Raw genomic sequence first — 23,761 nt, forward strand, 5'->3', positions numbered from 1 at the left:
GACTTTTCTGGTAACAAATGTAGCAACAGGCTTTCATCTGCGGAGCATGTTCTTGGCTTCCAAGCTGCGAGAGAGACTGTTCCAAGTGGGCTTGGCTGCATGGAACTCACAGCCTTAGGGCCAGGGTCAAAGCGGAAAGGAAGCCAAGGCACAGATAGGTTTTTGTGTGGCTCTCCCTGTCTGGCTCGGGATTTTGTTGTCATCAGAACTTGTCCCCCACCCTGTGCTCAGCTGAGGCCATTGGGTGACACCATGCTTGTTGCCATGGGAATCTCCAGTGTCACAGACTCTGGGGATCCCTTTGATGTTCAGGGGCACAGTGCAGCAGTTTGAGACTGAGACCTAGGCCAGATGGATGCGATTCTGAAAGCAGTGTGATTGATGGGGCTAGAGTCTGGCTCTCCAGGAAAGCAGGTGCTGGGAATGCTGCTGAGGAGGAGAAGGAGGAAATATTTGATCAGTCCCTTTGTGGATTGGAAGTACACCTTTACCCCGATATAACGCCCCCCGATATAACAAAAATTTGGATATAACGCAGTAAAGCAGAGCTCCGGGGGAGCAGGGCTGCGGACTCCGGTGGATCAAAGCAAGTTCAATATAATGCGGTTTCACCTATAACTCGGTAAGATTTTTTGGCTCCCAAGGACAGTATTATATCAAGGTAGAGGTGTATGGAAATGAGAGGCATTTGAAGGGAGTCCCAGCCACTTCCTTGCAATGGGGAACTCTGTAGAAGACAGAGAGAGAGAGGACATCCCCGGGGCTCTATCAGGGCTGTGAAGATGAAGATTGCAAGGGGGATGCCCTGTCAATCTCCTGCTAACGCATTCCAGACTCCAGTGCCCCCTGCATGAACAAACTGACATGTGAGCCCTCTCCACAAGGATCTGGCCCTGCCCAGATAAACTCTTTGTGCTCAGTTTGTAGTGAGATTCCATCTGCCATCTCCTCATGCCATCTCCTGCACCATGCTCACTCTGACTGGCTCGTAGGCCCCAACTCACATGCCAAAGCTTTGTCAGCTCTTTGTCGTCCTGTTCTCTACTAGCTGTTGGATGAAGAGGGGAAGTGCTGTATAAAATGGACACCCCCCTCACACCTGCTGTGGCTCAGGAACGTGACGAGGAATATTTGATGGGTCCTGTGTGCCATCATTGCTGATTTCACTTTAAACACAGTAACTCCCTAGGAGATGACTTGTGGTGGACAGGGGAACGAATGCTATAGCACAGGTTGCTCTCTGGGTTGGAGATGGGTTTCTTCACATTCTTATGATCTGAGGAATGAGCATCACAGATGCTCAGAAGCTCTAGCATGCCAGCGGTGGGCTGGTCTGTCTGCCCTCTCTAAAGGCGTGGCATAATTCTCGCTACTCTGAGTAACCCCACCCAACGGCACTCACAATCTCACCTGACAGTTAAATAGATAACACTGAGCCCTCCTTTGGATCTAGAGCCATCCTGGTCATGCCTAGCCTTTAATATTTTGCAGTGGGTAGAGAGCTCACTAGCCATGACTGAATTATCTGCAGCTTGCTGTCACCTATATACGTACTCCCGAGCGTCTCTCCAAAGATAGTGTTGACTAGCCATGCTGAACGTCACTCCTGGAAGCTCCGGTATAGCAATTATAATGTATCTTTACCCTCTACACCTGTCGGACTATAAAGCAGAGGTGGGCAAACTTTGGCTCGTGGGCCACATCTGGCACACGGTACCCTCCTGCCCAGCCCTTGAGCACCCGGCCAGGGAGGCTAGCCCCTGGCCCCTTCCCTGCTGTCCCCCTCCCCCACAGCTTCAGCTTGCTGTGCCATCAACGCTCTGGGTGGCGGGGCTGCGAGCTCCTGCGTCAGTGCAGCGGCGTTACTGGCTCCGGCCAGGTGGCACAGCTGCCAGTCCTGGTGCTCTGAGCGGCATGGTAAGGGGGCGGGGAGCTGGGGGGTTGGATAAGGGGCAGTGGGTCCCGGGAGCAGGCAATCAGGGGACAGGGAGCAGGAGATGGTTGGATGGGGCAGAGGTTCTGGAGGGAGGAGTCAGGGGATGGGGAGCAGAGGCAGTTGGATACGTGTGGGAGTCCCGGGGGGCCTGTCGGGGCAGTGGTGTGGCTAGGGGGTAGGGCAGCCAGAGGACCAGGAACGGGGTGGTTTGATAGGTGTGGGAGTCCCGGGGGGCTTGTCAGGGGGCAAGGGTGTGGATAGAGGTTGGGGAAGTCAGGGGACCGGGAACAGGGGGCGGTTGGATAGGCGTGGAAGTCCCGGGGGGCCTGTCAGAGGGCGAGGGTGTGGATAGAGGTTGGGGCAGTCAAGGGACAGGAAGCAGGGTGGGTTGGAGGGTCGGGGGCTCTAAGGGGGGTAGTCAGGGTGCAGGAAGTGGGAGGGAGCCGATGGGGGCAGGGACCCGGCTGTTCGGGGAGGCACAGCCTTCCCTACCCAGTCCTCCATACAGTTTTGGAACCCTGATGTGGCCTTCAGGCCAAAAAGTTTGCCCACCACTGCTCTAAAGTAACTGGGGCGTAGGTCTATAAAAGCCTAGAGGCCTTGCCCATCTGTTAGAATGGCAGAACAATTGACGCAAATGGAAATTTTGTCTAAGGAATGGGTGCAGACTTCAAGGTTTGGCCTCTAGTTTGTAAGAACTATGGCTGCTGCTTAAGAAAACTTTTGAACCTTACACATACTGGAGCGATTTCTCCATAGGTTTATTACAGCTCTTCTTGTTGACAGAAGAATGACATGAAATAGATGGCTATTTGTATACCATATGTCCAAAGAGGCATAGCATAATATAGGTAAATGATGAGGAATGGTTGAGCCTTATTTTGAACCTCAGTAGGACTGCTCTCCTGTCTGAATATTTCCAGGATAAGGGCCTCAGCCAGCACCATCTCCCACCTTGAACTGAGTGTATGACCTCTATAGTGATCTCTTCTCATGCTGCCACATTGCCCTGAGACTGGCTATGGTCAGTGGAGGAATGGACTAAGCTGAGAGAAGCCAGGTGTGAATTAAAGGGATCTCCTTAGGAATGGAGGCTGAAGTGAGAAGTGAAGCAAAACCGCATTTTCTCATGAGAGCATCAAAATTTCTGAGTGATGCAATCAGATTCTACAAAGAGGTCATGAAAGGGACACTCCTGAGGCTGGTGCAGACACTGCTGTGTGACTGTAATAACCTGGCTGGCAAAATAAGTATTCCAAACCTCTCTAAAGAGTATTCTTAGCAGGCAGAGGAATATGATGCTGCTGTTAGAACAACCCTTATCTTGATGTTCAGTCACATTGTTTTCTTTAAAGTTCACCTTGAGCACCTCTTCGATTCTCCCGGTCCCATTGCAGGTCTCTGTTGTTGGCAGCTGATCAAGTAGGACTGTGTTTGAAATACCATAGGTTGAAAGTTGTGGATGGAAGGGATTGACAGTTATTGTTAGCAAACTGTGCGCAAAGGAAAGAGTGTTATCTGGAAAAGCACTGAGGAACACAAGTCTGGTCCTCTAGGAGTGAAGATCCTGTGCTTAATCTGTAAGTGCTGTGTCACCACTTCTGTTGTAGCCAACATCAGAGACTTGCACAACGTTTTCAGAGCAAAACCTGGCTTATTTTACTGCCTTTCTCCTATTAGGCCCTAAAATGTTGGGACCTGATTTGCAAATAAACAGAATACATTTTATATCTATAACACATTTAGATGGATAGATTTCATGCCACAGTATGTATTTAGATTTATAGTGCTAATCTCCTGCCCTTTACAACATTGATAATATCCAGGATAAAAATTCCTATCACGAAATATATTCAGCTGCCATATAAAATCCCCAAATCAGTCCCCATCTTCCTATCACCAGATCACACACACCACCTCCCCCCAAACGGCCCAGAAAAACATGCCCACCGCTAAGGTAGGCTTTATAGCTATGACTACAAATAAGTGGCTCAGAGAGTAGGGTTTTAACATTGCTCATGATCATCAATGTGTCACGAGGGGAGCTGCTGGGTGATGAGCACTTTTGTAACTTTAGCCGCCCAAACGGGAACAGAGCTATTTTGAACATTAGATCCTGAATCTGGGTGCTGAGTGCATGAAAATCTCACCACCAGCTCCTTGGGAAAAATCTGGATCTTGGTGCTCAAGCCAAGCTGTTAATCACTCTTCCTCCAGATGACACATGGTGTTGTGTGGGGCTGCCTGCCTCTGGGGATAAGAGCTGCAGATCAGTCGTCTCCCTTGGCTTTTCTGCTATGCTGGCAGTTTGTACCAGCTGGGCTGTGGACAGGTGGTCTCCTAGGATCTGGCCTGAGGCTTGTTTCATGTAGACCGCTGAACTGCTCTGAAAGGCTAACAGCTTTCAGTCACTTCTGATGCACATGACATAATGTGATGACACTGGTTTGGGTTTGTATCACTGCACAGTGACTAGCTAAGTGACTATGTTGTACAGTGACTAGCTAGGTAAGTGACTGCTAAAAACAAGATGGTGTTTGCCAACCAGTAGGTACTCTTGATATCTGCACCACTGCTTACCCCGCTCATAGGGTGTCTGGAGGTATAAATAGATATGAGGTGAGAGCTCTTGCTGTGCTTTAATATGGCTGGCAGGAGAGATTCCCAGCATGGATTAAACATGAGCTCTGCAAGAAAGAGGCTTTTTTGAGCAGACAGAGAGGTTTGGTGTTGCAGTGCAGCCACATTCATCCTCTGATCTGAGGCAAACATCATTATCACCCTATTTATAGGGGGCTTGGCTGCAAAACAGCTCCTTCTCCTCCTCACTGCGGGAAGGTTTTTTCAAGAGGCTTTGTGACTTTTCTAAATGCCCCTTTTATTGCACTGCCAAGGACTCTGGTGAAGTCCAGTCACAGAAGGAGTGGCCTGTTTGGCCACGGTAACATCAGTGCAAGAGGTTCCATTCCCAGGGGTCCTAAAAACTGTTTCCAGACTGGTAGGTGTCCAAGAGGGAGCCCTTCTCCCCAAGTACCTATGTCAACTTTGACTCTGTACATGCAACTGTCCCTTTAACTTGTTCTGCCTGGCTTAACAGGAGCTGGAATGGCAGCTGCCCTGAGGCCACCCCATCTACCTAGTGCTTCCCAGCAATCCAATGGAATCTTGACACTTCAAGAGCCCTGCTGAATTCTGCCACCACAGGATGGATGCTGCAGAGAACCAGGAAGCCAGTAAATGGCCCGCTGTCACCTCTTAGTGTGAAAAGTGACTTGTATTGCTCTTTACGCCTAGGGACATTTGCATGAGGTCAGGATCATGAACTGCAAAGGAAAACTCAAAATTGTTAATGTATTTGTAGCCCATCTTCATGATGGATAAAGTTGGTCTCAAGGGTTTGTGTGTTTGTAACAAAGGAAAAAGATTTCTCTTCCCGTTGGTTTTTTAATATCTGGACTCCCCATCATTCATTTGCTGGAGGACCTTTTGGAGGGTGGAGAAATAGGAGAGTGACCCTGCCCACAACGGTCTGATGCGCAAGCTGCAGCTATCTCCTTATGTGGCCCTCATCACCATCATACGAGACTGCCTCACAGACATCATTGAATTGTTCTTCACAACCCTCCTGTCAGGTAGGGAAATTATTCCCCCCCCCATTTTACAGCTTTAGAAACTGAGGCGTGGGGAGATTAAATAACTTGACCAAGAGCATACAGGAAGTCTGTGGCAGAGCCAGGAACTGAACACAAATTTACCGACTCCCAGTCCAGTGTGTTTTTCTTTTTGTCTCAGTCCTCAGTTGAGTTGGACAATGAAATGCTGAGGCCTCCAGAGACAGTCGCTCCCCCCGACCCCTTTTCACTGTTAGCTGTTTGAGTTAAACAGGTTTTAACAAAATAATTCCATCCCTTCCCACCAAAAACTAATAACCAAAGAGTCAAATTGTACTTTGTGATATAAGTGGAGCTGCTTTGGGTTTGCTGTCTTGAAGTGAGGCTTGGAACTATGCTCTGGCTGGCTGGCAGTGATCTCCTCTCCAATAAACTCTGAGCAAGCATTATTGGCAGGACCTTTATTTGGAAACTTTCAGCTACAGAAGTGAATCTGCATTCGCAGACTTTAGCAATAACCTTTGGAAATCTGATGGCATCTGTGGTGTCCACTGGCCTTCCAAGATGTGCTGAAGATCTATTGCTAGGGTGCCTGAGCCAAGCATCTCCATTCCAGAGATTAAGGATAATGGCTTGAGTCTGCTGAATATGGTTAAAGAGCCTTCCCTGTATAGGAGGGTCTCACTGGTATGTCCAAATGGAGGGTCATGGCTAATGCGTAATGCACACAATTGTTTTCTTTTTCAATTTCTTTCTAGGAGAAGGCAATTAAAAGTTAAAATCAATCCAAATGTAACTTCTTCAGAACAAGGGTTGTCTGAGTCTATGTGTTTGCACAGCCCCTATAGGATGACTAGACAGCAAATGTGAAAAATCAGGATGGGGTGGGGAGTAATAGGAGCCTGTATAAGAAAGAGACCAAAAAATCGGGACTGTCTCTATAAAATCGGAACATCTGGTCACCCTAAGCCCGTATCACAATGGGGCTGTGAGGCGGGTTGGATCTTCTGGGTGCTATTGCAATGTAACAATGAAATAATAATGACGAGACAGTGGGGGAAGTCACCTGGATTGCACGAGGTGGCTGCTGAGGCCAGTAACTGAACAAATGCAGCCTGCCCTACATGTTTGATATTTCAGGAGGGATTAATGCAAGTGAGCCCCTTACACTTGTCTCATTACCATGCCTGTGTGCTGCATTCTGGTGTGCAGGGATACTGAGAAGTTCTCCTGATCAGGACAGGCGTTTGCCCAAATACACTTTGCTGCCTGCAGATGAGCCCAGTGGCCAAGGTGTGACCAGGGCATGTGCTATGTAACCAGGTCTATGCATGTGGAGATGAAACTGCACTGCTCTGTTACTGCAAGGGGACAGACAATGCATGACTTGCTTATCAGAGCAGTTTGGCTCTGCAGCTTCCATCTGAAACAAAAGCAAAGCTAATGACTCCAAAGCCCACAGCAAGACATGTGGAATCGAGACATTAGACAGCTACAACAAGGGGGGGTTGATTTAGAGGGCTGATGGATGGAGCTGCTTCCTGTACAGAGAGCACTGGTGGCTAGAGCAGCTTGTGACAGCACATTGCAGAAGCAAAGCTAGAAGCTGTTTTCAAACCCATGGCTTACCCCATTCCAAGCCTTTTTCCCTCCCGCCCCCATACAAGCCAGGCCAGTTCTTACTAAGGGGCATCCTCTGCTTTGGTGTCTTTGGCTTTTATCTGGTTCCAAAGCCCTCAGAGTCAGCCCATCTCTCTGGTTTCACTCCAAGGGGTTAGAACCTGGCTAGCGGGTTGCATGGAATGTCAACTTAGCATTTTCCACTTCCTGTTGTGGGGCTGTAAATCTCGCTTCATCTCCTATCTTCCATTGCTTCCCAAATCTCTCACCTGGCTCAGGGCTCTGCCTCCCTCCATTGCACATGCTCTATGCTGTTCCCTTCCCCACTGCAGGGGAAACACTGCAATGGACCTTCTGGTTCCTGGGTACCACTTCACCCCACCCCCGCCAGTCATCTCACAGCACACAAATCTTTATTAGGATCCCCTCTGCATTATGGGAGCCAGCTTCCACAGCCCTTCGCTCTTGCATGTGCAGAAAGCTGCTCGTGCCAGTCGAAGAACTTCCGCGAGCAGAAAACCAGAACAGTTGGAACCAGGGGCAGCCAAGCCCTTAGCACAGCCATGTGGAAGTCTTGGGTTTGATTCTCTCTCGGTACCACCCTGCTCCCGTTTGGTGGGGGCTGCGAGTGCTGAAATGGGAGTCTCTGAGTGAGAGGATGCATCTGAGGAAGTGGGTATTCACCCACGAAAGCTCATGCTCCAAAACGTCTGTTAGTCTATAAGGTGCCACAGGATTCTTTGCTGCTTTTGCTGAGTGGGAAGAATTGGTTTTCAACAGGAAAGAGTAGCCTAAGCCGTAGAGCGGGGGGTGTGGTGGATCGATCTGTGTGTGTGTGGATGGGGGAGTCCCCTGAAGCCTGGGACAGGGCTGCAGGGGGCCTCTAAGGAAAATCACCTCTGACCATGCACATCATACTCATGTGGCACTGTGCAGAGTCAGCCGATTGTATAAATATTACCCTAGGCGCATGATGCACTTCACAAGCCAGTAGAAAGCGAAGGTCCCTGCCCTGAGACCTGACAATCTGGGGACAGCTTGGTTGCCGGGGAGATACGCAGCCACCTTCACTCTTGGTGTCTGTAGACGTGCAGACTCACCCAGCAGCACCTCCTCCTGGTCATCCAGGGAATTAGCTCATCCAGCACCCAGAGCACCCTCTGCAGGCCGGTGATCCACCTTCCAGCTACTGGCCCCCATGTCCCTCCCAGGACCCTGGTGCCCCTTTCACTGGGTCTCCCCATCCCAGGGGAACCCCCACCCCACTATCCCCACTTTGCCTCAGTATTGGCTACTGCCCAGTCTCCATCTAGTCCCCATTCACTGGGGCAGACTGCAGTATCAGCCACTCATCATAGGCAAAGAGGTTGGACCTGCTGCCTTTGCCTATTCCTGGGCTGCCCCCTGCAACCCCCAGTACCTCTTGCCTTCTGCTAGGCTATAGCCTGGGGCTTTCCAGGCTGGAGCTCCCCAGCTCCTCTGCCTTTCCTCAGCCCTGCTCCACTCTAGGTACCTTGTCTAGCTCCCTGCAGCCAGGTCCTTCTCCCTCTGCAGGCAGAGAGAGACTGTCTGGGCTTCTGGCTCACTGCCTCTTATAAGGGCCAGCTGGGCCTGATTGGGACCTGGCCACAGCTGAGCCTGCTTTCTCTCAAACAGCCCAGGCTTCTTGCCCCAGCTACAGCCCTCTCCTGGGCTGTTTTAAGCCCCGAAGGGCAGGAGCAGGTAACCACCCCGCTACAATGTCCCTACTCTTCCCTGGGTCTCGCCATCTCTGACGTCCTGTGGACGGGCTACTCAGAGTCAGAGCTCGGTAGCAACACCTCGACATGCGCTGGGTTTGGCCCTGCTCCATTGGCCATGCAGAGTGGATTACTGCCTTACAGCTGCCTGGGGAACCCGTTAGCTGAGAAGTATGGAACCGGCCCATTAGTATAATGCGGTCTGGCTAGCATGTGCTTCTCAGTTACACTCCCTTTATAAACGGTGCCTGTCTCCTTTACCACAGAAGGCTGGAAGAGGGGGCATATCTGGGAGGTTTGCTTGGACATAGCTTCACGTCTACACGCATGCGGGACTCAACTTACTACAACCTTTTTGTTTGGAGGGAGGAAGGGTGTGCCAGTGGTTAGGGCTCTAACCTGGGACTCAGGGGATCTTGCAGACAGATCCCAAGTCACCATGCTAGACTCAGGGCCGGCTCTAGGTTTTTTGCCGCCCCAAGCAAAACAATTTTTGGCTGCCCCCCACCCCAGCCCTGGGCTCTTGGAGCCTGCCCAGCCCAGCCACAAGGTGCGGGCGCTGCTCCCACATGGCGCGAACCGCAGCAGCCCCAGGGCGCCCCATTCACATGACGCGCTGCTGCTGCCAGGACCAGCTCTAGGCTTTTAACATCCAAAGCAAAAAAAAAAAAGAAAAAAAGAAAAAAAGAAATGGGCGGAATGCCGCCCCTGCAAATGTGCCGCCCCAAGCACATGATTAGTTCGCTGGTGCCTAGAGCCGGCCCTGACTAGACTACAGTCCCAAGCCACAGGGAACATGCTTTCTCCTGAGTATAGTTTTTCCTTCTCCAGATCATCAAGTACTCTCCTTCCCACTGTGGGTCCCCTCCATTGACCACTGGCTGGCCTGCTAAATGGTCTGTATTTTTGCCTAGATGGGCGCAATGTGTCATGCCCACCCAAGCAAAAATACAGTAGAACTTCAAAGTTAGGAACACCTCCAGAATGGAGGTTGTTTGTAACTCTGAAATGTTGGTAACTCTGAACAAAACGTTCTGGTTGTTCTTGCAAAAGTTTACAACCAAACATTGACTTAATACAGCTTTGAAATTTTACTATGCAGAAGAAAAATGCTGCTTTTAACCATCTTCATTTAAATGAAGCAAACACAGAAACAGTTTATTTATCTTGTCAAAACTTTTTTTTAACTTTCCCTTTATTTTTTTAGTAGTTTACATTTAACACAGCACTGTACTGTGTTTGCTTTTTGTTGTTGCTGCCTGATTGCATACTTCCAGTTCCAGATGAGGTGTGTGGTTGACAGGTCAGTTCATAACCCTCGTGTTGGTAACTCTGAGATCCTATTGTACAAGCCATTTATCTAGGGTGACCAGATGTCCCATTTTTAAAGGGACAGTCCCGTTTTTGGGTGCTTTTTCTTATATAGGGGCCTATTACCTCCACTCCCTGTCCCATTTTTTCACAGTTGCTATCTGGTAACCCTACATTTATCAGACATGCCCCATGGCTTCCTGCACCCACAGCATCATGGACCACTTGCCTTTGTCCACATCCAGTATCAGTGAACACCAGCTTCTGACTGACAGACTCTTTGACAGATGTTACTTGTGCAGCAGCTGGAGCGAGGATACTCATAACAAGAAGTTTGCAGGGCAAAGGCTGGCTTTCACCATTGGCTGAGTGCCAGAAGGAAGCTGCTGCTCCAATGTCACAGACATTGGCTGCACCAGAGAGCAAAGATTCAAGAGGCTGCAAGGGAGAGGAAATAGTCTAGCTCCTCTTGCTTAGCGTGGGCGCGGAAGTTCTGTGCTGACAAGGCTTCCAAGATTCACTTTCCCTCGAGGGGGGATGGGCGTAGGTGCACAAGTGCAGAGCAGAGGTGGAGAGTGACCAGCTGTTGGAGGGATTGGCTGGCTTGTGTGGATTGCTGGGATCCTGCCTATCTAGACACTTATTACTGCACTCCTAATGATGCACACACCGTGGTTTGGGGCTAGTTTGAACTGGAGGCAGAGCAAAGTTCAGTGGTTGCCAGGAATCTCACTCATGCTGCAGGATTTTAAACAGCTGAAGGGCACTCAGCAGCTGCTTGTGCACTGTGTGAGGCAGGTGTGCCCAGCTGCAGGTGAAAGACATTTGCAGATGAACTAGTGGGGGTGAGTGGTGTTAACCAGAGGGCATGAATGAACCGACAGGCTGCACACTCTGATGGGCAGGTAAAAAGACTGTATTACGACTGGCATTTGGTTCTTACTGATACCGGTCCCTACCAGGAGTGGCAGATGTTGATGGTCTGGCACCACCATGAAGAGTTATACACAGGACCATATGTAAGAGTTTCCCACACTAACCCTGTTCCTTTTGCTTATCTGGCCTCACGCTGTTTTGCAGAGGGGAAGTACGGTCTAGTGCTTAAAATACAGGACTGAAAACCAGGAGACTTGATTTCTGATTCGGCTCTACAACTGCTCACTGAGCAGCCTGGGGCAAGTCACTTGATTATGGGTATTTATATTGCAGCAGGGCTTAAGAGCCCACGTCCAGGACCCCATTGTGCTAGGTGCTGTACAAACACAGAACAAACCCTCCCTGCACCTCATTTCCCCGATCTGCTTAAGGAGGATCAGGCTGTTTCTCAGCAAGGTGCTAGGAGGTTTGCTTCACGAGTGTTTGAAAAGGCCTTGGAGATCGTGGGTGGGAGGTGCTTGCAGGAGAGGAAAGACTGATTTATTTTTCTCTTCCTTTCACTTTTTTTCCCCTACTCTTGCTTTTTTTACTTTCTTACTAAGGTAAAGCTACCATGATAGTACCGTGCCTTGTAACTTTATTCTGTCTGCCTCTTGCAGAGGAAGCTGGGTGGGTACATAACTGAGGAATTGCTCTTATCGGCTCTTTGGATGTTTTTTTCTAAAAAAAAATCTTTAAGGAAAAGCGGTTGAGGAGATACCATTGCTCTCAGGGCCTGCTCCACTCAATTGCACTCCCATTGACTCAAACTTTGGATCAGGCAGCCTGCAGTTTGTGTCTAAGATCTTCATGGGCCCATAGATGCCATGTGGGGCTTGGAACATCACTGGAGCCTCTGCAGGGTGGGGAGAAGCCAAGCGAGGACTGGTATATGTAGCAGGAACCACTGGAAACAGCCTCATGGTAAAGCAGTAGGGAGCCATAAAAGAGGAAACTCTCCAGCCATTTGCTGGCGTATTTATGACTGGAAAAGTTCTGGGTTGAAAAGGTCACGAGCACACTGCTGATGGAGCTGCTGGGGCAGCATCTCCACAGGCTGACTCCTCGACTGGTTTGTGTGCTGCTCTCTGGAATGACATACCCAGCTGGATAGGAAAAGAGCATTGCACTACCGCCTAGCAGCCTGGTGTAACTTGAGAAGGAGCGCAGAGGGAAGGGTGGGCGACAGACAGGCAGAGAGAGGAAAGACTAGGCTGTGTATGTGGGAGGAGAGATAGGGGCATGGGTTGTTGTGTAAACTGGAGTAGCCAAGGGTAATCTCTGCAGCACCTCAGCATAGAGAGCCGTCTTCTTCCTACATCGCCTCCTTATCCTGAAGGAAGGAGCTCGGAAGCACTCAGCTAGAGACCAGCTGCAAAGCAGAGGGAGAAACATCTGGCAGCAAAGCATATGTGTTACACTGGCTCATTTCTTCCTCGGAGCCCTCTCTAATTAGGAGCTGCCGAGAAGTTTTCAGGAGCCAAAGTGGCCTGGGGACCAGGGTCCCAAACTAACGTCCCTCCCCCTTGTCCTTTCCCTCCACAAGCAGAAAGACACGCACAATATCTCCTGCTGGGAATGTGAGGACATCTCCTCTCGCTCGAGATAATGGCCCAGCCACTTCTGACAGTCAGATGCCTCCGACAGCTGCAGGGGAAGGCTTGATGAGGGGAGACATAGGGTGTGTGTGTGTGTGAGAGAGAGAGAGAGAGTGTGTGTGTGTGTGTGTGTGAGAGAGAGAGAGAGAGAGAAACTCCTCAGGGGCCAAGGAAGGGTTTGGACCTCTGGGTTCAGGTATCCTTGCCCTGCTGAGTTTTGCGCCTGCGTCTTGTAATGTAGGGTAGCCCCTACATTATTTCTACTTGCGCAGCATGATGCATTGTCAGCTAGTTCCCCTTGTGGGAGAGCACGCTTGGCCTTTGTTGTGAAAAGCCAGCCTCCAATAAGGCTGCACCTTAAACGGAACTTTTATAACGAGCGCTGAGCTGAAAATAAACAAGCTGGAGGAGAGTTTCAGACTGACCTTATTTAACCTTGAAGGCCACAGGGTTTGGGTAGATAGAATCATAAGTGGCATTTCCACTCCCTCTTCCACTCAAGGATCTCAAAGCACTTAAGTCTCTCAACCTACCTCCCAAGAGGCATGGCAATGGTATCTTTAGCCTATTTGCCCTCTCCCTGAGCCAGTAGCCTAGTGGTGCAGGTCTCTCTTGGGCTAAGGGAAGCAGCAAACATGTGGTGTCAACACTGCCGAGTTGGCTCTGCTGGAGTGTCCGTGTTCTGGTGAAGCTGGGGAGATCAGCGTGTCCCTCAGCACGAGCTTCAGACGGTGTTTTTGTTTCCCAGCTCCTCGATGCACACAATAGCCGGAATTGATGGCTCCACGTGAAATGCTTCCAGCTGGGCTCTGACACTGATGCCATGAGTGACTCATGTGTTTGCAGCATGAGGTCCGTGTGGTCAATAGCAAACTCATTAAGTGCACACGGGTCGCTCTGTGTAAATGGACAAATTGCTCATTCAGGTCAATAAGGCTCTGAGTGCTGCTGGGAGCGTCGCTTGGGGAGGGGGGGCACTTCGTGTCCGTGTCAGCAGCAGAGTTCCTGTATGGAGCCCACTGGGCTGTAGGCCACTCTCCTTGCCTCCTGGCATGCTACTGCTGACCCCCATGTGTTCCATTATAGTCTGTAAAACTGGGCCCCTGTGCTCCTCGCATCTTCCATGTCACATCTGCTCAGGTTGCTGGCACAAACAAGGTTTCTGCTGCCAGAGACAGTGTAGCTGCAGCAGGGCAAGCTCTTGTTAAACAGAACTGGCAGCTCAGGGTCCAATCCTGCAGTCCTGAGATGGGAAAACTGCCATTCAAGTCTAAAAGAGTTTTGTCTGCGTATGGGTAGCAAGACTGAGACTCAAGTCTGAATTCCAGACTCCAGTCTCATTTACACCATGTAAATCCAGTATAAATCCTGCTGAAGCAAATAGGTTTAGGGCCAGATTCTCATCTCAATTACACCAGTGTAAATCCAGAGCGACTTCATTGAAATCAAGGGAATTATTCCAAGTTGCACAAGAGGAAGACTTGGCTCTTTGCATATTGTTGGCAAGATCAGGTGTGCATGTATGTACACATGGAAGAGAAAAGGCACAGCTTGATTCTCTGACTAAGTGAGCAAATTTGATCTGGAAACACTGATGGAAAATAAGTATCATTGTTACAGAGTCACTCTTCTTGCTGTAACTGTATTTTAGTAGCACGTGTTTTGTTTCAGGCTAAATTCATTCCTGGGTCCTGAGTTTCAGAGGAGTTCAGGGTCACGTTTTGAAATGCTCAGCACCCACAGCCAGGGCCAGGCTTTCCAAAAAGCTCAGCTCCATGTAGGTACCTGAATAAGGACCAGATGTTCAGAAGAGCTCCCTACTCAGATGCAGCTGACCCCATTTGAAAATCTCTAACACGAACACATTCTCCCTCAGTTTCCCCACCTGTAAAAAGGAGATCACAGAGCTTCTTCCTAGGGGTGTTGTGAGCCGAAACTTTGTAGTGAACCGAAATCTGAGCACATGATGGGTGCACATGGATGCATGGACAATGGCCAGTTCTGTAGTCACTTCACTGACTGTAGTGGCATTTAAAGCCCAGTTAGAAAGGAAGCCCAGCCCAATTTAATGATACTCCTTCCTTCCTTCTCTAGGAAGTTGCAAACCTTTCCTTCCCTGTTCCCTAAGCAGCTGGCTTAAGATTCCATTGGATGATGTGTGTGTTTGCATTCACTGCACTGGATTTGGTAGGGATCCTAGTTCTGGCTAGGGGCTGGAATGGGCAGGAAAGCTTTCCTGTGTGCTGGCTCTATCTTCCAGTGTTCATTGGTGAGGGAGAGCAGCTAAGGAGCAGTGAAGTCACCTGGGCTCCTCACGCCTCTGCCCCCTGACAGTTAAAAAGCCCCCTCTCTCCTTGGTTTTCCACTTCACTGCCGCTGATCTGACCAAAACAGACAGGATGGATCAGGCAGCATTGCTCCTACATCAGCCATATGGGGAGCTACAGAGCATTCTGAGCCCTCGCCTTCTCCCTGTAGGGCACAGGGGCTGGTGTGTTCTTCCTATGGAAATTGAATTGTCTCATAAGCACTGACCCCCAACTTGGTAAGGCAACTCCCATCTTTTCATGTACTGTGTATATACCTGCTACTGTATTTTCCACTCTATGCATCTGATGAAGTGGGTTTTAGCCCAGGAAACAGGGCCGGCGCTTCCATTTAGGAGACCTAGGCGGTCGCCTAGGGCACCAGGATTTGGGAGGGCGGCAGGCTGCTCTGGTGGACCTCCCGCAGGCATGCCTGCAGAGGGTCCGCTGGTCCCACGGCTCCAGTGGAGCATCCACAGGCACGCCTGCGGCAGGTCCACCGGAGCCGCGGGACCAGCGGACTGTCCGCAGGGACGCCTGTGGCAGGTCCACCGGAGCCGCAGGACCAGCGGACTGTCCACAGGGACGCCTGCGGGAGGTCCACCGGAGCTGCAGGACCGGCGAGCCGGCCCTGCGCCTAGGGCGCCAAAAACCCTGGCGCCGCTCCTGCCAGGAAAGCTTATGCCCAAATAAATTTGTTAGTCTCTAAAGTGCCACAAGGACTCCTCATTGTTTTTGCTGATACAGACTAACATGGCTACCACTCTGAATCCTATAGAATGGGAGCCCTGGCCTGGAAAGCTGTTGAGGGCTGATTCATCATGGAACAGCTGCAGATTCAGCTCAGCAGGGGAGGCGTCTGACAGCCCGATGTGAACGGCGGGTCCCCTCAAAGGGTTCCATTTTCTAATTAGAGCCAGGGGAGGAAAAAGAGGGAGATGCGGATTAATTATCTGCTACGGTTTGCTGGATAATTTTAAAAACATGCCTCCAGGATTCATTTAGCCACGACTCAGGCCATCCGCTGCAAATGAGCCTGGCGTTCGAGGTGGGAGCAGACTGTGAGAGCAATAAGGAGGGGCTCCGAAGGGTTTAGAGAAGACAATGTACTTGCAGTGTGACATGTAACTCCTCCCTGCCCCTGTTTTGTAATACAGCTGTCTGGGCAGTCCTCTACCATGCCATGGTCCCTGGCATCTCCTCCCCATCGCTGTGCAGCTGCAGGATCTGGAGCACAGGAATTGCTCAGCCTGCATGACACCAGAGATCTATCTAGCCCAATATCCAATTAATGACACTGGCCAGTACTAGCTGCTTCTGAGAAAGAAGATTGCCATGGGTTTTGGAAAACTCAGCCTCCAGCGTGAGTGAGGATGCACACAATTGACTGGGGAGATTGGAGATATCTTGGGGCCCAGCACAGAGTCAGGTGGGCCCCTGAATTCAGAGGAACCAGGGGGGAAAGTTTGCTGTGTAGGAAGGTTGCTGGCCAGCCAACTGATGATATTGCAACTGTGATTTTCTTTATATTGGTCTTAATGTGGCTGGCTTGGTCAGTGGGATGCCTTGCCAAACTGGAAAGTTTCCAGTTTACCAGGAAATCCAGTTATCTTTGTAAAGTATGTAGATTACAATACAACTTACAGGTAGCATCTGTAACTATAGCATGGCAGGGCTAGAGAGCCAGTAAAGACTAAGTCTGGGGGAGAACGACTGATCACAAAAAGAACTGGCTGGTTTAAGTGGTCAGATTTGATTGGTTGCTTTTTAAGAGAAGAGCTGGGAGTCATAGACCAGAGAGAAAAGACAGGTCTGGAGAAAGCATTTGAAGAGAGCCAGGAGGCACCCAGTTCCTGACAGTAGGGATAGCATGAGCAAAGGACTTCTACTATGGAGAACGAGGCTCAGAGCTGCTGCTTTGTCCCAGATATTAAGGGATAAATTCATGGAGGTTAAGTCCATTAATGGCTATTAGCCAGGATGGGTAAGGAATGGTGTCCCTAGACTCTGTTTGTCAGAGAGTGGAGATGGATGGCAGGAGAGAGATCACTTGATCATCACCTATTAGGTTCACTCCCTCTGGGGAACCTGCCATTGGCCACTGTCGGCAGACAGGATACTGGGCTGGATGAACCTTTGCTCTGACCCAGTATGGCCGTTCTTATGTTATGTTGGATTATACTGATTTTAACTTGGCTCCTGTATCTTGCAGGCTGCACTTGTAGGATGTTCACAAGTCCCAGCAACCACTTCTGGGGCCTGTGAAACATCATAACGCAGGAACATTGCAAGTGACACAAAGCTTGGCGGAATGGTAAATAATGCTGAAGACAGGAAGTCATATAGAGCAATCTGGATTGCTTGGTAAACTGGGCACATCCAAACAAAATGTGTTTTAATGCAGTCAAAGACAAAGTCATACTCTTAGGAACAAGGAATAGAGGCCATATCTATAGAATGGGGCAAAAAAGGGCTAGTGCAAACCTTGGATGTATAAATAGGAGAGTAGTAAGTAGGAGGAGGGAGTTGATATTACCACAGAAAAATGGCCATATGGGGTCAGATCAATGATCCATCTAGCCCAGTATGCTGTCTTCCAACTGTGGCCAGTGCCAGGTGCTTCAGAGGAAATGAACAGAACAGATAATCATCAAGTGATCCATCTCCTGTCATCCACTCCCAGCTTCTGGTGCTCAGAGGCTTAGGGACACCCAGAGTATGGGGTGCATCCCTGACCATCTTAGCTGATAGCCATTGATGGGCCTATCCTCTATGAATTTATCTAACTCTTTTTTGAATCCTGTTATAATTTTGGCCATCACAACATTCGCTCCAGATATGGCATGCGTGAGAATGATACTGGCTTCTTTTTGGAAGATGCTTTAGCCAAATACAAGTTATTGCGCTCAATACAGGAGTAACTGAGTGTAATTTGATGGCCTGTGCTATACAGGTTAGACTAGGTCCGTGACTCTCAGACTTTTTAACTGGTGACCCCTTTTCACATAGGAAGCCTCTGAGTGAGACCCCCTCCCCTTATAAATTAAAAACACTTTTTTATATATTTAACACCATTATAAATGCTGGAGGCAAAGCTCGGTTTGGAGTGGAGGCTGACAGCTCATGACCCCCCATGTAATAATCTCGTGACCCCCTGAGGGGTCTCGACCCCCAGTTTGAGAACCCCTGGACTAGGTGATCAAATGGTCCCTTCTGGTCTTAAACTCCACAAATATATGAAGTGCCATAATGGATCAGACCCAAGGTCCATCCAGTCCAGAATTCTGACTCTGCCAGTGGCCAGTAAGAGGTGCTTCAGAAGAAGGTGCAAGAAGGTGCACTAGAGGAGAGGCAGTGATGGGATAAACTGCCCCAGGGAAAGCTGTCTCCTAACCCTGGCCAGCTAGTGTTTGGCATGAGCATTTACCTCCCTTCTAAAACTCCTGTTAGTTTTATAATATTTACTATTGTAAATCTGGATATTCTTGTTATCCATAAACATGAGGATCCAATCCTTTTTGCTCATCCCTAGCATTTTATTTATTTATTTTGCTATTTGCTATCCTGGTAGTTGATTTCAATGAGAGATTGCATATCGGGGTTAGCACCTCAGTCTCTTCATTTCCAAATTCCATCACAGCTCTAGATGCCCTCATCTGGGCCTAGTGATCTGTTGACAGCACCTCATCTTTATTACCAGCAAAGATTAAATGTGGGGTACCCATCTCCTCAATACCTTCTGTGGTGCAGACTGATGCAAAGCAACCGCATAGCTGAGATTATGTTAAGATAGCTGAGTTTGTCCATTAGACAAAGTCAACCTTCCCACCAATCCTAGCAGACCGGGTAGATCTGGGAGACCATAGGAATAAATCTGACATTCAAGGAGTTTAGGGGCAGATTGGAAACTAGGAAGAGATGAGGACAGCTGTATAGAGGAAGGGAGGAGATATCAAGTCTGCTAAGAATCTACAGCTCTATATCTTAACCCAACAAAAGCAAAACCATTCCAAATGAAAGCCGCCTCTTCCTTCTCCAGTCCTCTCATTGTGCCCAGTGGTTACAGCCCATCTGGTATATAATTCATTCACTGTTCTCACACCCCTGTGCTAGTGACAGCGGCAGCCTTAGCTCAGATGTTGGTCACTTTCCTCACAGCTTAAATCAAACCCACACAAGCATTACCAGTTGGGGTTTTATTCAATGTTTATGGGAATATCTATGCTGCAATTAGACACCTGTGGCTGGCCCATGCCAGCTGACTCGGGCTCGAGCTAAGGGGCTGTTTAATTGCAGTGAAGACATTCCAACTGGGGCCTGGGCTCTAGGACCCTGCAGTGAGGGAGGAACCCTAACATCTACACTGCAATTAAACAGTCCCTTAGCCCAAGTCAGCGGGCATGGGCCAGGTGCTGCAGTCTAATTGCAGTGTAGGCATACCCCAAGTCTGAGTAGGCTGCATGCCATGTTAGCTTTTCTAATATTCCTTTTCTGTGCATCACTCAGTGTGCTATTAATAGAACAGATGGCATTTAGCAGCCTTATATGAAAAGTAATTCTCTAAGGGAATGGAGGAAAAAAAAGGAATCATCTGGAAAGCAACAAGTTGCAATGTGGCCATACAAACCTCTTCCCCTCGTCTCTCCCCCTCGCCCAGGTTGTGCAGTGTGAGGCAGTGGAAATTTTCCCATTTCCTCCACAATAGGTATCATTTTACCAAATAAACAGAGAGAAAGGGTTTTGATTTCCTGTTGATGACTTCATTTCCCCTATCTCTGTATTTATGGACTCTCCCTGTGCCTATCTCTGTTCTGGAAGCTGTTTCCCTCTGTATTGCAAGAGCTGTATTTCCCAGAGAAGCTATGAGTCCAGGCTCTGGCTCTGTCGTCACTGAGATAATTGGCATTAAAAATGTATCAAACTAGCAGGTTTTTCCACTAGCTAGTTCACTCCCTATTCCCTGACCCCTTCCCCATCTCAAAAACACAGATTCCATCACAGTACAACACTATTGCCTGAGTGACGTATTTCGGAGGGTAACATCAGACTCCAAACAACGGACCCGGCTCACTGCGGGTCTCAGCGGTCTCCCCTCACACTGAATTCAATGGGAGTGAGAGCACTGTGTGGTTCACAGGCACTATTCAGCCCCTTGGAGGGCCATGGGTTGTTTTTTTTCCGTATTTTTTTCTTTCTTTGCTTGCTCACTTTTTTTTTAATTTGTATTCCATCCCCACCCCCATCATGACAAGTCACCAGAGGCTTATGACCATTAGCAGTGCTCATCTCAATCTAACTCAGGTTATACAGCTCTGTCATAACCTTAGTCCCAGATTTGGACCTTAGCGTCCAAAATATGGGGGTTAGCATGAAAACCTCCAAGCTTAGTTACCAGCTTGGACCTGGTACCTGCTGCCACCACCCAAAAAATTAGAGTGTTTTGGGGCACTCTGGTCCCCCTGAAAAACCTTCCCTGGGGACCCCAAGACCCAAATCCCTTGAGTCTCAAAACAGAGGGAAATAATCCTTTTTCCCTTCCCCCCTCCAGGTGCTCCTGGAGAGATACACAGACACAAGCTCTGTGAATCCAACCAGAGTGGCTCCCCCTCTCTGTTCCCAATCCTGGAAACAAAAAGTACTTTCCTATTCCCCCAGAGGGAATGCAAAATCAGGCTAGCAAATCCAACGCACAGATCTCCCCTGATTTCTTCCTCCCACCAATTCCCTGGTGAGTACAGACTCAATTTCCCTGAAGTAAAGAAAAACTTCAACAGGTCTTAAAAGAAAGCTTTATATAAAAAGAAAGAAAAATACATACAAATGGTCTCTCTGTATTAAGATGATACAATACAGGGTCAATTGCTTAAAAGAATATTGAATAAACAGCCTTATTTAAAAAGAATACAAATCAAAGCACTCCAGCACTTATATTTATGCAAATACCAAAGAAAAGAAACTATATAACTTACTATCTGATTTCTTTGTTCTTACACTTAGAAACAGAAGATTAGAAAGTAGAACTACTTCTCCAAAGCTCAGAGAAAGCAGGCAGGCAGAAAACAAAGACTCAGACACAAACTTCCCTCCACCCAGAGTTGAAAAAATCCGGTTTCCTGATTGGTCCTCTGGTCAGGTGCTTCAGGTGAAAGAGACATTAACCCTTAGCTATCTGTTTATGACATACTGGGAGAATTCTCCATCAGTCTTAGCAAGGCAACATTTCTCTACTAATGGTTTTCAACCTGGATCCATGGTCTGCAGACAACGTCTAAGATTTCCAAAGGGGTCCGTACCTCCATATGACATTTTTTTAGGAGTCCGCAAATGAAAAAAGGTTGAAAATCACTGTCTTATACTAGCCAATTGTAAATCTCAGACTCTGTGTTTGGGCCTTTTTTTGTCCACTTAAAATGGATTGTGGATATAACCTCTGCACCTTAGCACCATACAAGAAGGAAGCAAAAGCTTCCTTTCAAAATTGGTGCCAAGGCCACTGGTACAGGTCAGCAGCATTGGATTCTGTATAATGTAACAAGAGTTTCCTTTCCCCAAAGACAGTGTAGATCTGCAAATGGCAAGGGCCCACTAAGGATGTGAGATTAGCATCACAAGAAAGGCAATTCGAGCTGTAAACCCATGTGAGCTCATGCCGTTGTCTAACGCACTTGGAATGTATAACTGGGCTAATTTAACATGGGCTTCCAAAGAAAGTTGCACTCATGTATTTTTGAGCAATCTCACGTGTTATCAATGCAATAAGTATCTACATTATTTTTAAACCTGCGATGGCAAGGAGGCAAAGTGCGAACCTCTCTGAACTGTTTGTGGTTTACCAGTTCCGTGTAAAGAATTCAAGACACAAGCATTATTCTTTTTAAAGGGAGGCTGTAATGTCTGACAAGCTGTTTGTAGCTTAAAATACCATATTGCTGTTTTAAAGGGTGCATTAGTCAGCTTGTTTAAACAATCATGGTTTTCTTTTTTTTTTAAGAAAGTCCTTCCATGTAACTTCAGATTATTAAAACTGGGTAAAAAACAAATCACCTTTTCTGCTGCTGCTTTCATATGGCTTAAAACCAGCAGTGTTAAATACCCAATCTAGACTGGCGATCCATTTGTTTGGTTCATGTAGTCTGCTCTGTTACATGCTAGGGCACAACCAATGTCATCAAATCAGCAACTGAACATCACTCAGTGAAGTCCTGGATTGAACAGCAGTGGAAATCAGCTGTGCTTTTCACCCTTTACTCATTTGCCTTTTGGATTTCCTGTAGCTGTAGACAGCTTTGGGCCAGTTTGTTTTGCTTTTGGGTTTCCGTGTGCTAGGACAAGTCTCTTCGGTGTTTGGGGGGAAAAAGTCATTAAAAATTTAAAAATAAAATAAATCTGCAGATGTGCCCCTATTGCAGCAATGGAGGGTTATACCCAGCCTGCTCCTTTTCACATCGCTTCCCTCATGGCCTAGCAGAAAAAGAGTTACATTGGGTCTGTTTTATGCTACTTTTCCTGCTACTGTCTCTGAACAAATTCAGTGAGTTAGGGTAGCACAGTCAAAACAATTCTGGGGGAATCATTGGTTGGGAGAATGACAAGACAAAGGGCCAGATTCTGCCACCCCTACTCAGATGCTACGGGGTGAAGAGCTCAGAGTAAGACTCTACCTAGAATGGAACAGAACGTGCTGAGAAGTAGCCTTCTCTGGGGTTACATATACGGTTATACCCAGTCTGAGTAAAGGTTGTAGTATCTGAGTCACAGCTGGAAGAGGAAAGCAGAAGGGGAGGGGCAACATACATATGGGGCGAGATGCACAATCCGAGAAGAGAGGAGGCAGAGAGTGACAAAACGGAGTCAGAAGCTGCACCCGGGCTCCAGGGCGAGAGTATATCAGTCTGAAACCACCTAGTTGCGGAAGACTCAGTCCCCAGGGAGATGCAGCATCATGATGTCTAACTGCTCTGTAGCAATCTCTGATCAGCTGCAGGAACATGCACTGATGCTACAGTGATGGGCATATTCTAACCAGTTAGAGTGAGTGGATCATAAGGGTCTCTCCTACAGAAAGGCTGTTACTGGCCAGCAGGGCTTGATGCTGTTGGAGGAGGGAGTACAAGGGGGAATTGCGGAGTTAAAGCAAAGGAAGAAGGTCCTGTGTAATCCAAAGAAGGTTGGAAAGCATGAGGCCTTGTCTATGAACTAAAGTTGCACTGGTTTAATTCACTGAATTGGTACAGTCCTTAAGGCCCACTCTACACCCATTGTTTGCCCTGACTGAACTAATTCTATGGTGGCTATGGTTTTCTACCATCCTTCCCCAGCGTGGTTGCGGCTAAGCTGGTTATAGCACCATAGCTTATTCTCCTGAATTTAACTGATGTATATCCGCATGAGGGAATTGCACCGGTTTAACTACAGGTGGTTAAATCAGTGTCTAAACCCATTTTAGTTACTGGCACCAGTAGACCAAACCTGAAACAAAGAGGGGACGGAGAAGAGTAGAGGCAGAAGTGGTGGGGAGAAGTGTGGCAATACAGGGAGGCTGGCAGAAATAAAGGGGGGGTACAGAAGCAGTGGGGAAAGCCTTTGTCAGTACTGGGCACAGCACGAGTCCCTTCCTCCAGAAAGGGGCTGCAGGGTGGCATGTTCACTGTCCATAGTGGCAGAAGGTGATTTCTCCCGGTGACAGGAAGTGCGTGAGGGGCGCCCCCAATTGTAACAGCCGCCC

The 23,761-nt window shown here is 48.5% G+C and overlaps 1 protein-coding gene across 3 annotated transcripts in view; it reads left to right on the plus strand.

Annotated features, from left to right (window-relative positions):
* SEPTIN9 (septin 9) overlaps positions 1-23,761 on the plus strand; it is a 271,829-nt gene that overhangs the window by 89,180 nt on the left and 158,888 nt on the right. The gene's annotated exons all lie outside the window — the stretch shown is intronic.

This window comes from Gopherus flavomarginatus, chromosome 12 (genome assembly GCF_025201925.1).
Source record: "Gopherus flavomarginatus isolate rGopFla2 chromosome 12, rGopFla2.mat.asm, whole genome shotgun sequence".
Lineage (NCBI taxonomy): Eukaryota > Metazoa > Chordata > Testudines > Testudinidae > Gopherus > Gopherus flavomarginatus.